The sequence below is a fragment of the Neopsephotus bourkii genome, unplaced genomic scaffold (genome assembly GCF_033783945.1).
Source record: "Neopsephotus bourkii isolate Nb327-2 ecotype Australia unplaced genomic scaffold, CSIRO-AGI_Nbou_v1 NB_1760, whole genome shotgun sequence".
Classification (NCBI taxonomy): Eukaryota; Metazoa; Chordata; class Aves; order Psittaciformes; family Psittacidae; genus Neopsephotus; species Neopsephotus bourkii.
The window spans coordinates 1,067,096-1,081,440 of record NW_026902234.1 but is presented as its reverse complement, the minus strand read 5'-3'; the positions used below and the strand labels follow the sequence as shown (position 1 = coordinate 1,081,440).

The 14,345-nt window shown below is 38.2% G+C and overlaps 1 protein-coding gene across 1 annotated transcript in view; it reads right to left on the bottom strand.

Annotated features, from left to right (window-relative positions):
* OCA2 (OCA2 melanosomal transmembrane protein) overlaps positions 1-14,345 on the bottom strand; it is a 189,680-nt gene that overhangs the window by 149,225 nt on the left and 26,110 nt on the right. The gene's annotated exons all lie outside the window — the stretch shown is intronic.

Here is a 14,345-nt window from a genome sequence, read left to right as displayed (position 1 = left end):
CAAGAAGCACAGCCAACTGACAGGTGTCATATTGAGAAGTATTTGCCATGCTAAGACCCCGAGCAAGTAAAAAACATGCTTAAGAAATATGTAGTGAAATGTGTGCTGATATTTTCCAAGACAGAAATAGTTCCTTATATAGGGCTCACACAATGTGCTTGCTTCATTCACTTCTGGATTTAGAGAGTGAACACATCCTGCAAGAGCACGTGGTAGTGGTCTTTTTTCTTTCATTTGTGCAATATTCTGCTATTTTAAGAAGCAGGTCAATTTTAAGTTTAGAAATCGCTTGAAAATAGAGTGCTTCCTGTGTTTGGGGGTTTTTTGAATCAAATCAGGCTTTCTAGGGTTCTTGTACTTCCCTGAGAAATTAAATTGTCAGATACCTCCAGGACCTGATAGCTCCTTTTCATCAAGAGTCTTTGCCTTCCTGTCAGGGGAAGACTCCACCAAGAACACATCAAGATGTGGTTAACAGATCAGTGCATCGCTGCAGTGGGTGAAGCTAAAAGAATGTACTTAAATCCTTAAGCTGCATTGAAGTACCTCTGACTAACTAAAAGGACTAAGATGTTCTCCATACATTTCTCAGTCTCATGTCAAGGCATCACAAGGTCTGGCCACCCTGTGGGAGGAGCCAGGAACAGAGGGTGGTTGTGGATCTGGCAGAGCCATGACCTCCCTAACCATGGCCTATGCCACAGCACCCAGCACGGGAGCAGGAACAGGACAGGGACAGGGACAGGGACTGGGACCACCTCAGAATTTCATGACTGCCCATCAGGGCCACAGTGATGAGGCAGGTCAAAAAAAGCCTGCCCTTTGAACGACTGAGAAGTTGCACTGAAAAGGCATAAGTGCTGTTTCCTCTTCTCTATTTTCTGCTTCATCAAAGAAATTGGAAAGCTACAAGAGATAGCATACAAAAACTGCAGACACTCTGAAGGAGAAAATACATCTCAGGAGCAGCTGCTGCCAAAACAGTTTAGCTGTTGGCAACTGCCAGCAAGTGCAAATTTTAAATAGGCAGCAGCAGCTGGTATGGTCCAACTTTCAAAACCCCAGTTTCTATACAGATTGCACAGATAACCTGTTAAGAGGTATTATTCTCAATTGCTGCAGGGAAAAATGAATCTGCTATAGGCAAGCAATTTATAAGCAACACTGTAAGCATGGTTACACTTGTAATATTTTAGCATATTCTGCAAGCTTGGCTTCTAAATGCCAACATTTCTCTTTGGTGTTCACAATGGGCTTTTAGCTTAAGCAGCTCTGATGCTAACTAAATTTATGACAAATGAAGCAAGGTTCACACATGTTTTGTAGTCTGTGAGGCAAACCCAAGAATCTCAAAAATTAAGGAAGTTGTCACAACTTAATGTTTTAGCTACATATCTGACCAGACTCTCTTAAAGATGCAAGGTGGAGCACTCAGGTGATGGAAATACAAACAGAAGGATAGGTCTGAGAACCAAACGTATGATGTGACCATCTCTAAGGAAGGTTATTCTTCGAGCATTGAAGTGATATGATATTGTAGTCCCAAAGGCTTGGGGGAACATATGTTGAAGTATGAAGATTCAGACTACCTAAATTTAAGGATGATAAAAGAAAGGAAGTGCTATTGAAAGAAGAGAGTTGACCACATCCTAGGTGGTGGAAAGCTTTTCTACACAATGGTGAGACAGTTTTATGTTGATATAATTTCCCTTAATCCAAGCAATGTAGTGATCTGTCACATGTAATTATGCTTCTGGTCTTACATAGTCTCATAATATACTCTTATGCCACTCACCCCAGTTTTGAAGACTGAAAATAATAATTAGTGAACTATACTTAGAGATGAAGTAATGTGGAGGCTATTTTTCTTCTCTTTTTTCTTTTTTTTTTTTTTAAGACATTGATCTTAAAATTGTCATTATTTGTTTCATTCCAAGAATTTGGAGATAACATTTTCAGACTTGCAACTTTTTAAGAAAAAGGTAACTTTGTCACTAAAAACAGTGTTTCCATCGCTTGGAGGTTGAAGTAAAAAAAAAAAAAAAAAAAAAAAAAAAAACAGGAAGATGTACAAAAAAGCTCATTAACAACATAAAAAACAGTGACAGACTCCTATGCCTGGAGAGAACATAGAGGTGAAGGCAAGGAGCAGGCCACTGCGTGGCTTAAAAATTCGAGCTGCCATCAAATTAAGCTTTGTTTTAAAAAGGCACATGATGGATCCCAACTATAGTAAGCTTGCTGGGACTTGTATTTTGCCCTTTGGTCAGAATAAAATGAAACAAGGAAGGTTCAAGAACCCTTTTATCTGGTAAGTAGCTGGTGTCTCATTAGGCGTTACAATATAACTAGGACAACTTCTGTGGCCTTATGTAGATCCTGATCTCAGTGGACTGGCCACAGTAAAAAAGCTAAAATTTTCTCCAAATCTAGGGAATGAGATACAGTACTCGGAGATGACAGAGAAGAAACAGCAGTAAAATTTTAAGATAAATAATTTGCAGGGAAATATACAGCTATCATATATTGAAATAATGGGTATTTTTTCACTATAATGAACATCCTATTTTTTATATAATTTTAATTATAATGGAGATATTAAGAATTCCCTCTCAAGTTCTGTCTGAGCATAAGAAACTGAGGTTATCCATATGACTTTTACCATCCATAGGTCTGATCTAGGATAGTTACAGTCACTGGTAAGAGAGAGACCTCTTCAAATTGTTTTCATCTTCCCTGCCTCTTATGTTGACTATACAATGAACCTGGAGAATTAACTCTGAGATAACAAAGCCTCCTTCACTAAATAATGTATAAGCCTCACACAATGTACTAAAAAGTACTTTCCTCATGTACTTTTTCTTTGCTCTTAGATGAAATCTCTTTTTCCTACAGAAAACTTTTCACCAGAGATGTTATTCAGCATTGACTAGGAATGCAAAAAATTATCAAGTGCTTCCAAACATAATTTCCTCATAACTTACTAACAAGTAACTTCCAAAACAAAGTAAACCCACATCACTGCCCATTGCATTCCACCTTGAATTGTATCACAGACCAACATTTTTAAAGCACTGAAAATCCCAGAGGAACAAATTAAAGAAACCAAACAGAATAAAAAGGTAGCTGATAATAATACAATATTTGTTTTTACATTTGAAGAATATTCAATGAAACCTCCAGGAACAAATACAGTTTTATCTCACAAAGATGATGCTCTTCCCTTCACTAATATCACTGAAATATATTAACATATGCTGTTTACAAGCCTCAGGAAACTCTGGGTGTTTTGCTGGGTTCTGTTTTGCTACCAGACATCTTTTTCTACCTTGAAAGGCCTCAGATATGTATAGGTACCTGAAGGCTACCATGCCAGAGAAAGAGCTATATAATTTATGTTAACAAGCAGCTTTAAAACACAAATTATTGATTCAATGTCATGGAAGATTAATTTGAAACACAAAGACCTGAGACCATCAAGACATTCAACTGAGATTCTCAAATTTAAAAAGAGGAAGGAAAAAAAAGAATAATAAAAGGATTATAGATAGTGCGTTGCAAAGAAACAGAGAATTTCCTTGTCTCATGCTGGGAAATTATACTCAGCAACTCTCTCCTCAAATGGGGAAAACTGATCCAAAAACTAAGAATAATGATGTAATTTCAGCTTTTCTTCCTCCTTATTTAATCTGTAATCCTTCTTCATGTAAGGACATATTCCTGTGCACTGAAAAGTCAAAAAACAATAATCATGCTCCTCAGGGTTTAGAAGGAAATTTCTTTTACTGCATGGCAGATGGCTTTGTTCCGTCAACACAGTGTAAGTGTATGTCGTATTTGCAATGATCTTCCCCCCAAGTCACAGACTCTTTCCAGTCACAGACTCCTTCTCAGATATGGTGTTTGCTTTGGCTCTATACAGAGTGACACTTTAGTTTCTCCATAGTCTCACAAAAGGGATTTCCTTCATTCTTTCTCCTGAAATAACATATTCTTGATGAGAAATGTCATACTATTTTGCTATGCATGTTCTAAAAATCACCATCCCAAAGATAAATAAATCCTGGAAAATGATCACCAGAAAAAAAGATAGGATTCTGTTCAGTGGGTGTATGAACAACAAGTCTTTGCATACACATGAAAATTTCTGGATATCCAGACATGAGGTGGCATAAATAAGACCCAATTCTCCGCTCCCAAAGAAAAAAGGGAAAGTGTCAGTGCTGATGGCTTAAAAATTAAATAAATAAATAAAGAAATTATTCATCAAGAGGTTATCTGCAGTAAAGGAGAAACCCCTTGACCGCCCACTGTCATCAGCTTCTTCCCCTTATTAAGGCAGGAGGCTCCAAGCTGATATACAAGGAGACAGAAGAATAAAAAAACCCAGTCAGTCCTTGCAAATGAACCACATTAAAGAAGCAAGACAGATATATCTGTCTACAAAATCAGAATTGAGATGAAGGATCTCTGTTACTCGTCCCACCCTGGCAGAGATGCTGTGGAGCACAGCTGATATAGAAAGTTAAAGACATAAGAAAGTTTACAAGTGTTTCATTTTTCAGGTAGATACGGCACCTGAATAATATATTAATTTTCAATAAAAAACCCACTTGTTAGCATTTTAAAAAACATGAAAAAAACAGGGTTTCAATAAAAAAAAAGGAAAAAACTTGTCCTTTGCTATGTGTTAGACCAGTTATTGCAGCTATTTGATTATAAACTCAAACAGATCAAAAAGGCTTAGTGCTCTTGAATCAACAGCACCTCCAAATAAAAGAAGCCTGAAGCACACATCAGAAGGCTGAATGTAGGACATAGTACTAACAAAACACAGCTCCTCACATGTATCTTTTGAATAAAACAACTCCAGAAACTGTTGCCAAGATAAACATCTTCTGCACTGAAAACTGTCTTTTTAATACAGACTGCACAGACAGTTTGCAAAAAGAAATTATCCATAGAGTGTGACACAGCAGGAAAACCAAAGGATATTCTGACAATATGGCAATGCAAAGGAAATAGGTAAGTGGATACTCTAGGCAGCGGAGCAACATACAAAGTCACAATAAAAGAAAAAGGAGAGAGAGAAACACTAAAAAGCCCATAACCACATATTGTTCTTAAAAGTTAATGTAGAGGTAGCTCTTCTGCACCTCAAGATTCAATACAAAATAATGGTTGTTCCTCTACAGAAAAATAACCTATTTAAAGCTTGCACAATGGAATCACATCTGAGTCATAGCACTTAGAAGTAGGTTACAATTGCAAAGAAATGTTTTAAAAGCAAACAAACAAAAAATGCTTATGAAAAGCAGAAGGCCATAGAGCACCGTCACAGAGAAAAACAAATGTACTATTTTAAGGTTATGTAACATGGAAGTTAATCAGAGTAGTGGAAGAACTAAATCTACAGGAATTATCTCCTCCAGAAGCATTAGAAAAAAGCGTGGGCTAGAGAGAAAAAATATCATGACACATGGCACAGCTAAAAGAACAGATTTAAAATTCACACAAAAAGCACATAGACAGACTAAATTTTTAAAAAGGCCATTGATTTAGAAAGGAAGGATGGACTCCATCAACATTTGTTCATCATTGCAGGAGGTATGGTTAGAATCTTGGCTCTGCAGTGTTATGCCAGTTTAAATATTTATTTATTTTAATCAATAATCAAACACTGTAACCTCAAGAAGGACAAGGTATGCTTCTACTTGCAACTTTCTTGTTAATGAAGACTAAATGTGATGTAGAAAATGATACCATGAAGACTGCATCCCTGAAGAGATACATATGCAGCATAGGTAGGCTCCATAAGGAAGCTGATGTCAATGCCTAATTCTGATGATCTCAAACCATTATATGTATGACCTAAAACTCCCCAGAGTCATAATTTCCCAAGTATGAAAATCCAGAAATGTCTTTCCTCTGTCCTGTCTGCTTGAGCCTAAAATGTTTCTTGGATTGACATATAAAGAAAGTTAAATGATCAGTCCTATTCTGTATTGTAAATAAATTGAATAAATTGGTACATTTGTCAACTGCTTTTGATGTGAAGTTCTTGTGTGTTCTGCCTCACAAACATCCAGATTCCCATCTGAAGGAAAGCATGACAGGTCTAATGATATCAGTGGAGGTTTTTAGACCTATAGGTTCAAAACTGTGATTAGCATGATACTGATCCATCCAAATCCTTCTGACAATCTGTCATTCTTTTCTGCCAAGGACAGACTGTCTTCTGTCAAAATAGTGCAGTTTGAATTTTTCTGGTCCTATAATCATCTCCAGTACTGCCATGCAACTTTGAGCAGGTTTGTAATGGGTGCTTGATAGCACTCTTTTTGTAGTTAAAACAACTGTTTTACACAAGCTGATGTTCAAATTTTTTTCCTTTTAAACATCACTATTGCTTACAGTTTTGGCTTAACACATTTTTGGGCACAGGCTGCAATATGCGAAGTAGACACGAACCAAAAACAATGTCTAAAATGCACAAATTCCATTGCACCACTTCTGCAAAGAGCATTTACTCTTGTTGGCCTGCACTGGAAAGCACTGGGAGGCACAACATACAGCACATAGAGCATCTTGGCAAAGTAGCCACATGCTGCCAATGGGTGCAAAATCATGTATTTATATAATATTATGACATGGCCCTGCTGTTTTAGCTTACACAAACACATATCAGAGGAAAAAGAAGCGCATTCCTCGTTACCCTTCATTCTGGGTTTACTCTTCCTTTTATCAGACAGATTCACTAAATTCAGGTTCATGCTTTACACTGTAAGAGGTTTACATGATGAGCCAGCTGTCAATAGACCCTAAAGAGGATTGCAGCTGACATATCATTGATGTGGCTGAGGAGGCAGAGTTGCTCCTATCACTCCTAGAAAGATTAGAGATGAAAGAATACATGAGGCTGCTTCTAATTTTTTATTTTCTCATCCGCAGAGAAAATAAATTACATAAGACTGCAAGAGTGGGTGAAAAAGACACTCTGAAATATTTACATACCCCATTCAAGGAAGTACTGTATTAATCCAGGATTATACTTCTTACAATAAATTCATCAATGGCATAGTGTTTCCTTAAACAGCAAGTATAGTGCTTGACCAGACATACCAGTTCAATATAACTGCCAGCACTGCTGCCTGAGACAAATGCTTGCATACTCCAGCATTGCCAGAGCTCCACTTCAGGCAAGGAAGTCTTTAGAGAAACTGCTCAAAGATCTCAGGAAATGAATGGCAGATGGACTGTGTTTACTGTCCTTACTGACTAGCATGGAAAAAGGTGTAGCTCAGAAAGTGTGAGCAAAACCTTCAGCCTTTCACAGCTGCTTCTGAATGTTGAAAATTCAGACAGTACTGAGTCAGTATCTCATGCTGCACCCCTGAAAACTGTGAGTTGCTGCAACTGCCAATGTGTTTTCTACTTCACCCTGCCCACAAGGAATCATATAAAAACATGAAAAGTTAAAAACTAAGTGCATTACTTCTGAACCTTCCCAGTCCTGGCAGACCTGCCTCCAGCTCACTGTGCTATCCTTGACTTAGCTCCAACCTGCTGTGGACAAAGCTCTGTATGGTCTCTGACTTCTGGTGGTCCATTAGCGCAATTATTGCAGGTTGTCCCTGAAGTCCCATTAGTACCTATCAAGCATCGAATTGCTTGCTTGGTCATTGTAACCATTTTGGGGACTCATTTATCAGCTTTTGCTGTATTTCAGCGACTAAATCACTTGAGCTCCTTATGAACAGGAGCTTTTTAAAAAAGCCGTATGATTTGCCAGACTACAAACTGTGACCTTTTATTTTTTAATTCACTGGCTAATTTATTCCATCTGCATTAATCTATTTTGCCATCAGTTACATTCAATTTAACATGAATTTCAGTTCTTAAACCTATGACCACCACTACCCTGGAAATTTTTTCTGTGGCTGAGGAATGATTTCCAGTGCTTCTAACAAAAAAGGACAAACCACTCTGATGTTAATTAATTCTAATGGGAGAGACATTTAAAGTGTTGGGCAGACTGAAACACATCTCTATCACCAAGAAGAACTATGCTTTAAAATATCTGCTAACAGTAAGCTTTGGGGGAAAATATATATATATATATATACAAAGGTTCAAGCCTTAAAGCTAAATGGTCCAAACTTACTGACAAAAATCAGATTCCTCTCCATGACTCCTGTTCTCAACTATTTTTGGCTGCACTTTCAGGGTTTGACTTGCTCTAGCCTTCAAATTCAGGGCCTGAGCCCTTGGAAAAGTTACCATGTTTCCATGCAGACCTTTTACCACCCAACTACAATGCCACAGTGTCTGCCTATTTGCATGTCCACCTGATGCAGTGTTATGTGTAAGGGCCATGGATTTCCAATGTTTTATTTTCCTTCTCCCCAGCAACTGTCAGCAAATACTCCATTGTTCTTCTTCATATAAAGTTTTTCACATGCACAAGTACACAGCAGAAAATTAGGATAAAACTGGATTCGTATTAATAAGCATAATTTGACCACCTGCTAGTACAAAGTTCTGATTCCCACAAATTGTTTAGTATGTCAGAAATGCTACCTGCACATAGATACATCAGCCAGGAATTAAGCACACCGAAGAGTTTTTCAAAGAAAAAACTTTATTGAGGGATACTGAGTGACTGAGTTGTTTACTTCACCTTACATGGATAGCTACGCCTCGCATCAGCTACCCTTAGCCCTATACGTGCTCTCCTACTCAGCTGGGGCTGTCTCTGTGCAACTGTGTTGGGTCTGGCTGGGAGGGAGTTAATTTTCCCTACAGCAACCATTATAGTGCTGTGCTTTTGTACTGGTAGCTAGAAGGGTGTTTTGGCTAATGCTGAGCAGTGCTTACACAGCATCAAGTCTGTCTCTACAACATTCCCCCTCACCAACCAGGACAGCTGACCCAAACTGGCCAAAAGGATATATTCTACACTGCATGAGGTCATTCTACACATGCTAAGAAAGAAAAGTTAAGAAAAAGGAGGAGGAAGGGGTGGGGAGAGGAAGAGGGAGGGTGTGTCATTCATTATTTATGATGTTGGCCTTGCAACTACTACACGTACTGAGCCCTTCTTCCTGGAAGTGGATGGACATAGCCTTCTGATGAGAAGCAGAGAATAAATCTTTTGTTTTCATTTGTTTCTGCACATGATGTTTGCTTTTGCTTTCTTAAACTGCCTTCATCTGACCCATTATTGGTTTTATCCATCTTGTTTTCTCCTCCACTCTGTTCTGCTGAGGAGGCAAGTAATAGAGAGGTTTGGCGGGCAACTGGCATCCAGCCAGGGTCAACCCACCACAGCAACACACTGCTTTTCAAAGTCTGACTGTCTGTTTAGCTTAACCCTTCAACCATATAATGCAAAAAAAAAGCATTGCTGACATTAAAAGCCTCTCCCCTATTTAAAAAGAGGTTTACATGAGGAAACAGCTGTCCAACCCCAAAGAGGATTGAAGCCTGTATGTCACTGGCATTTTTCCACAACTGACCTAAGAGGTATAAAAAAGACAAACCCCACATAACCATATTATTAACCATTAGGAAGAGAGCAGCTGCTTTCCAGATTCAACAGTTTTGTGCAGTGTCGCAGGGATTCAATCGTAACTTTTGATCTTTGGAGTTTGGTACACTGCAAATTTTTCTTTGCGTGCCAAGTTCAGTTTTTAGCCTGGCAGCTGGGAAAGTGTGAAGCAGTTAATTAGTACCCCCAATATTTTTCAGCAGAACACTTAAAACCAAAAATTAATAGTGGTGGATTTTTGTTTACTGAAATGTCCTGTCAGAATCAAAAAGCATTCGAGTGGCCGCATGGGTGTGCTATGGTTTTAGCCTGCAGTTGATGGAATAGAAACTATAGTACACAACCAATCTGAGATACTGTAAATGGTTACAAGAAATAAGAACTGAGATGATGAATAGTACACAGCAACAGAGAAATTAAATAACTCAACACAGAGAAATCTGCCATGAGTGAGGTCTGTTTCTGGTTTTTTGGTTTTTTTTTTTTTTGGTTATTTTTTGTGTTAATAAGAAAAACTAAGTTAAAATCAGTCTTTTGCTGAGCACAATTCTTTTGCTCAAATGAAGCAAACATTCTCCTTAAGTTATACCATACAACCACATTTCTGTCTTCTTTTACCACTCCAAGATGCTTTTCTCTAGGAAACGGGGAACAGCGATTTAGAAGGGAGCAGCAGACCTTCCCAATAACTTATTTATCTGTGTATTGTGCATGGTGTTGTCTTTCTGTTATACTTCCTAGCATTTGAGCTAAAAATGCATTAGACCTGCTTATTGTTTTTAGTTTTTCAGGTTTTTGAATGGTATTTTGTGATGTAACAGGAGCAACGGCAGGGAGCTGTAATCTGAGTTAAGTCAGAGAGTCTCAGCAGTTCCATGAGGAACTACACAGTTTGCTCAAGACAAGCTGTGTTACAGCCACATGCCTCCATGTTAGCAACAAACGCTTGAGACAGTATATTCAAAGCCAAACAAACCAAATTAAATCAATTAGTAAAATCACAAACTTTCTCAATATTATTTATTCGCTGCAGTGTCACAACACTTAAAGATCCTCACGGGGAATCAAAACTCTGAAACATTCACTACACATAAGAAATTGAAAGAAAGCCAGAAACATCACCATACAGGCAGCGAGCAAGATCACCAAAAGCTACACAAGAATAATGAATGTGGCTGTTTGCTGTGAAGTCATCTATCTGTCCTGGACTCTCTGTAATGTTTGAGTGATTGACATGAAAATCAGAATGGTTTCTACACAAACATGCAATTATGGTGTGAAAATGACCACTTTCCCTGTTTGAATGTTGAACAGAAGATGATCCCATTTTATTCTAATAGCCAGAGATCCAAATTAGTCTTACAGCACACAAAAATAATGTGTTTTGAATGGTTTTGAGGGTTTTTTCCTCAGTCTTTTTCCCCTATCTGAAGCTTTTAAATTATCACATAAATTTTACTTATCTAGACAGTAACCATGTCTTCTTGACATCTAATTCTAAGTCTCATGAATGTCCTTTAAAAGTAGCAATACATCAACATAATTAAAAATCAAAATTGAGATTTATAATCCCTCATCCTAAAGGCATAACTTCACTTTCATAGTGACTTTTCACTATAAAATAGCTTATCCTTTCCCAATACCCTTAACTAACAGGAAATACAATTGCAGTCTTTGTAGTGCTGCAAACTGAGAATACAATAGACAGTTTTAACTCACTGACTTTCTCATTGCAAACAAGCCTCCCTGCTGATCCTGGCACCACAGACACAGGGCAAAGGAAGAGTTAAATATGCTTGATTGTTTTTACTTTTTCTTGCATAAGTGAGCATCAAATGAGTGAAACTGCAGGACAGGAGAAATGCTGAGAGAAATAGCTTTGTTTGATGCAACACAAATTGAAGCAAATTCCAAAAAAGACATTATTTTTTTTGTTATCCCAGGCATGAATCTTCTTAATGAGGCAAAAAGATTAAAGAAAAAACTTCCAAGTGCTATCATATTAAATGACTAGCAAGTTCCAGGGCCAAATTCATCCAAATATAACTTCAGTGGAGCAACAATAAAGCTTGGTTTCATCACGCTGCTTTCACAGCTTAATTTATCGTGAAAATTCACAGCATAAAGAATTGTGCGACTGCTAACCTTTTTTTTTTTCCTTTCCTAAGAAGATAATGTTATTATCTGACCACCTAAAGGAGGTAAAACCAGCAATTGCATCAGAGAAAGAAAGGCAATATGAAATTAATACCACAAGGTCTAGTTACGCTGTTACTCCTCTCTTCCACTGCTTTCCACCACAGTGAATGACCTTCTTTATTTACTAGTATAATTTTAAATAGCAGCACTAAGTAATTGGTTTAATGAGTCTAAGAGTTAGTATTCATCTCATTTCTATAGCTAGCCTTCAAGACCTATTAGCTCCTAAGCCAAAAACAGCTGACTTCGCCCCACTCCTGTGGCTCACCAAGTAGGATTTCAGATTTTGTTGATATAAAAAGCCATACCATTAGGCTTTTTCCATGGAATTAGCACTGATGATGATGAGACCAAGGCAACCAAGGACCTTTTTTTGTGGCCACATCCTGTACGTACAGAGACAGAACACCCTGTGCTTTTGAAGATTATCAGGGCTGGCCTGAAGAGCATTGCTCATGCTGCCACAAAGCAGCATGAAATCTTCCTGCAAGGTAAGGGGCTTCAAAGCTAAGAAAGATGGCTTGGACCAATCTCTATCAACTGCAAAAGCAACTTTTACATAAGTGTAATGAAAAAGAGCCTTGTCTATCCATTGTTTAAAAGCTGAGGAAAACAGAAGAAGTGCAGATTCAAAATTCAGACTTCAGTGCCACCACAGTACTTTAAAACCTGTATTTCTGATAGATAAAACTGCACATTCCCACTGAACAACACTGGAGCTCATGCATAGCCCACTCCAAGAGGTGTGGCTGCATTTCCCACAGCAAGTAGGGCCAAAGGAATTATGTTGTTCACAAAAAGCCAGGCAGGCTTATTTTAGGAGAAGGGATTCTCTGTAAAGACAAAGTCAACAGAGTGACCACTGTGGATGGCCCAGGCCTCCTCACACAGAGCCAAGGGATCTTCAAGCATTGCAGTAAAAAATCAGAAGGTACTGGTCTTAAATAGACAAAGTAAATAAGGCGGCATTTTGACAGGCAGGCAGCCTGAGACAATACATACACTGACCACAAAATACCTGCAGGACTGTACTGCAGTCAAATGGAAATGTTCAGTCTAGAAGAGGGTTGACATAAATGTCCCTAGGAAAAGGGTCCTGCCTAACTCAAGAACACTTTCTTCAAGGTTATTTTAGGGACTGAGATAAATCCCCTGTTCTGTTAAATAGATTCTTTAGAAAGTCTTCTTTCAGTGTACATTTGAACAATTTAGAGAACCTAGGAATCTTATCCCTGAAAGATATTTCAGCAATTTAAGTAGATGCATTAAAATAAAACCATACAGACATGTGAATTTACTGAGCCTCTTTGTGGAAAAAAAATTAATAAAAAAGGATTTGGTCTCCTCTTTTTTAATCATTAGTAGTTTTCTTTGCAAGCAAAAGAACAATTTACACTAAAAGCTAATTTTCATTCTAATGAACTAATCAAACAACTCATGATTCTGCAAAGGCTTATCCATGTTTTTGTCTGTATTCTGTTGAGCAGTCCCAATGATTTAAGGGTAATTACTCATACTAAAGGGATTACACAGTCCTTTAACTGCACCTAATGTGCATTGGCTAAAATACATGCTCAGAAGAACCAGAAAAGATTCATCTCCATGAAAAAAAAATCAATATTGCAGGAAAAAGAGAGGTAAAGGTAAACAGGGATACATTTCAGGAGATCCTTTCCTGAGCCCTAATATATTGCTATAGAAGATTAGATATACTTTGTATGTAAGGGAGCATGGGCATGGCTCTTTAATTCTATTCCTAAATCACAATGACTACAGTTTACTCAATAGAAAACAGTGTTATCAAAAGACCTGCAGGTACTCCCTGCACTTGCAAGAAGGTGGACTCCCCTGTGATTTAATATTTTTCATCTCTGACACCTGTGACCATGATTTCCAAACTGTAGTTCATAGGTGCACAGTAAATTGCGTACCGCCAGTACACTGGAAAATAACAGAAAGAAGTTTAGCCTGAAGGGTGATAGCTGGTCTATAAGAATCACCGAATGATTTGGGTTGGAAGAGGCCTTCAAGATCATCCAGTTCCGACTTCCCTGCCATGGGCAGGGACACCTTCCACTTGGTTGCTCAAAGCCTTGTCCAGCATGGCCTTGAGCACTGACAGAGATGAGGCAGCCACAGCTTCTCTGGGCGACCATTATGCCAAATGGCAAATCATTAAATAAATTGTACTTTTATGTTTAATTTTAATTAATTAGGTTTTTAAAATCTGATTTAAACATTAAACTGCTTTGGAATTTACCCTGGTTTTTCTTTATTTCTATCAGTGCAATGAGACTCTCCAGCATCAGGTTCTGGAGATTGTGCTGGCACTCTACTTCACCACTGCAATGTTAGCCGTCTTGCTCAATGCAGACCTCCCCCAGGCAGCGTTTCAAGATGTGTGCTCTGCAAGAGCTTGGATTAGGTACAGCATTGCTCTCGCTTCAAGTTCTATCAAGTCACCTCTACAAATTCTCATAACTGCTCAAAAAGGTCGACAGTCCACCCTGGTTGCCTTCCACACACTGTTGTTGTTGCTGTTGCGAAACTTGCTCCATCCTGCTACCAAAGGGGTTTAAGAAAGTGAATGTGTGAA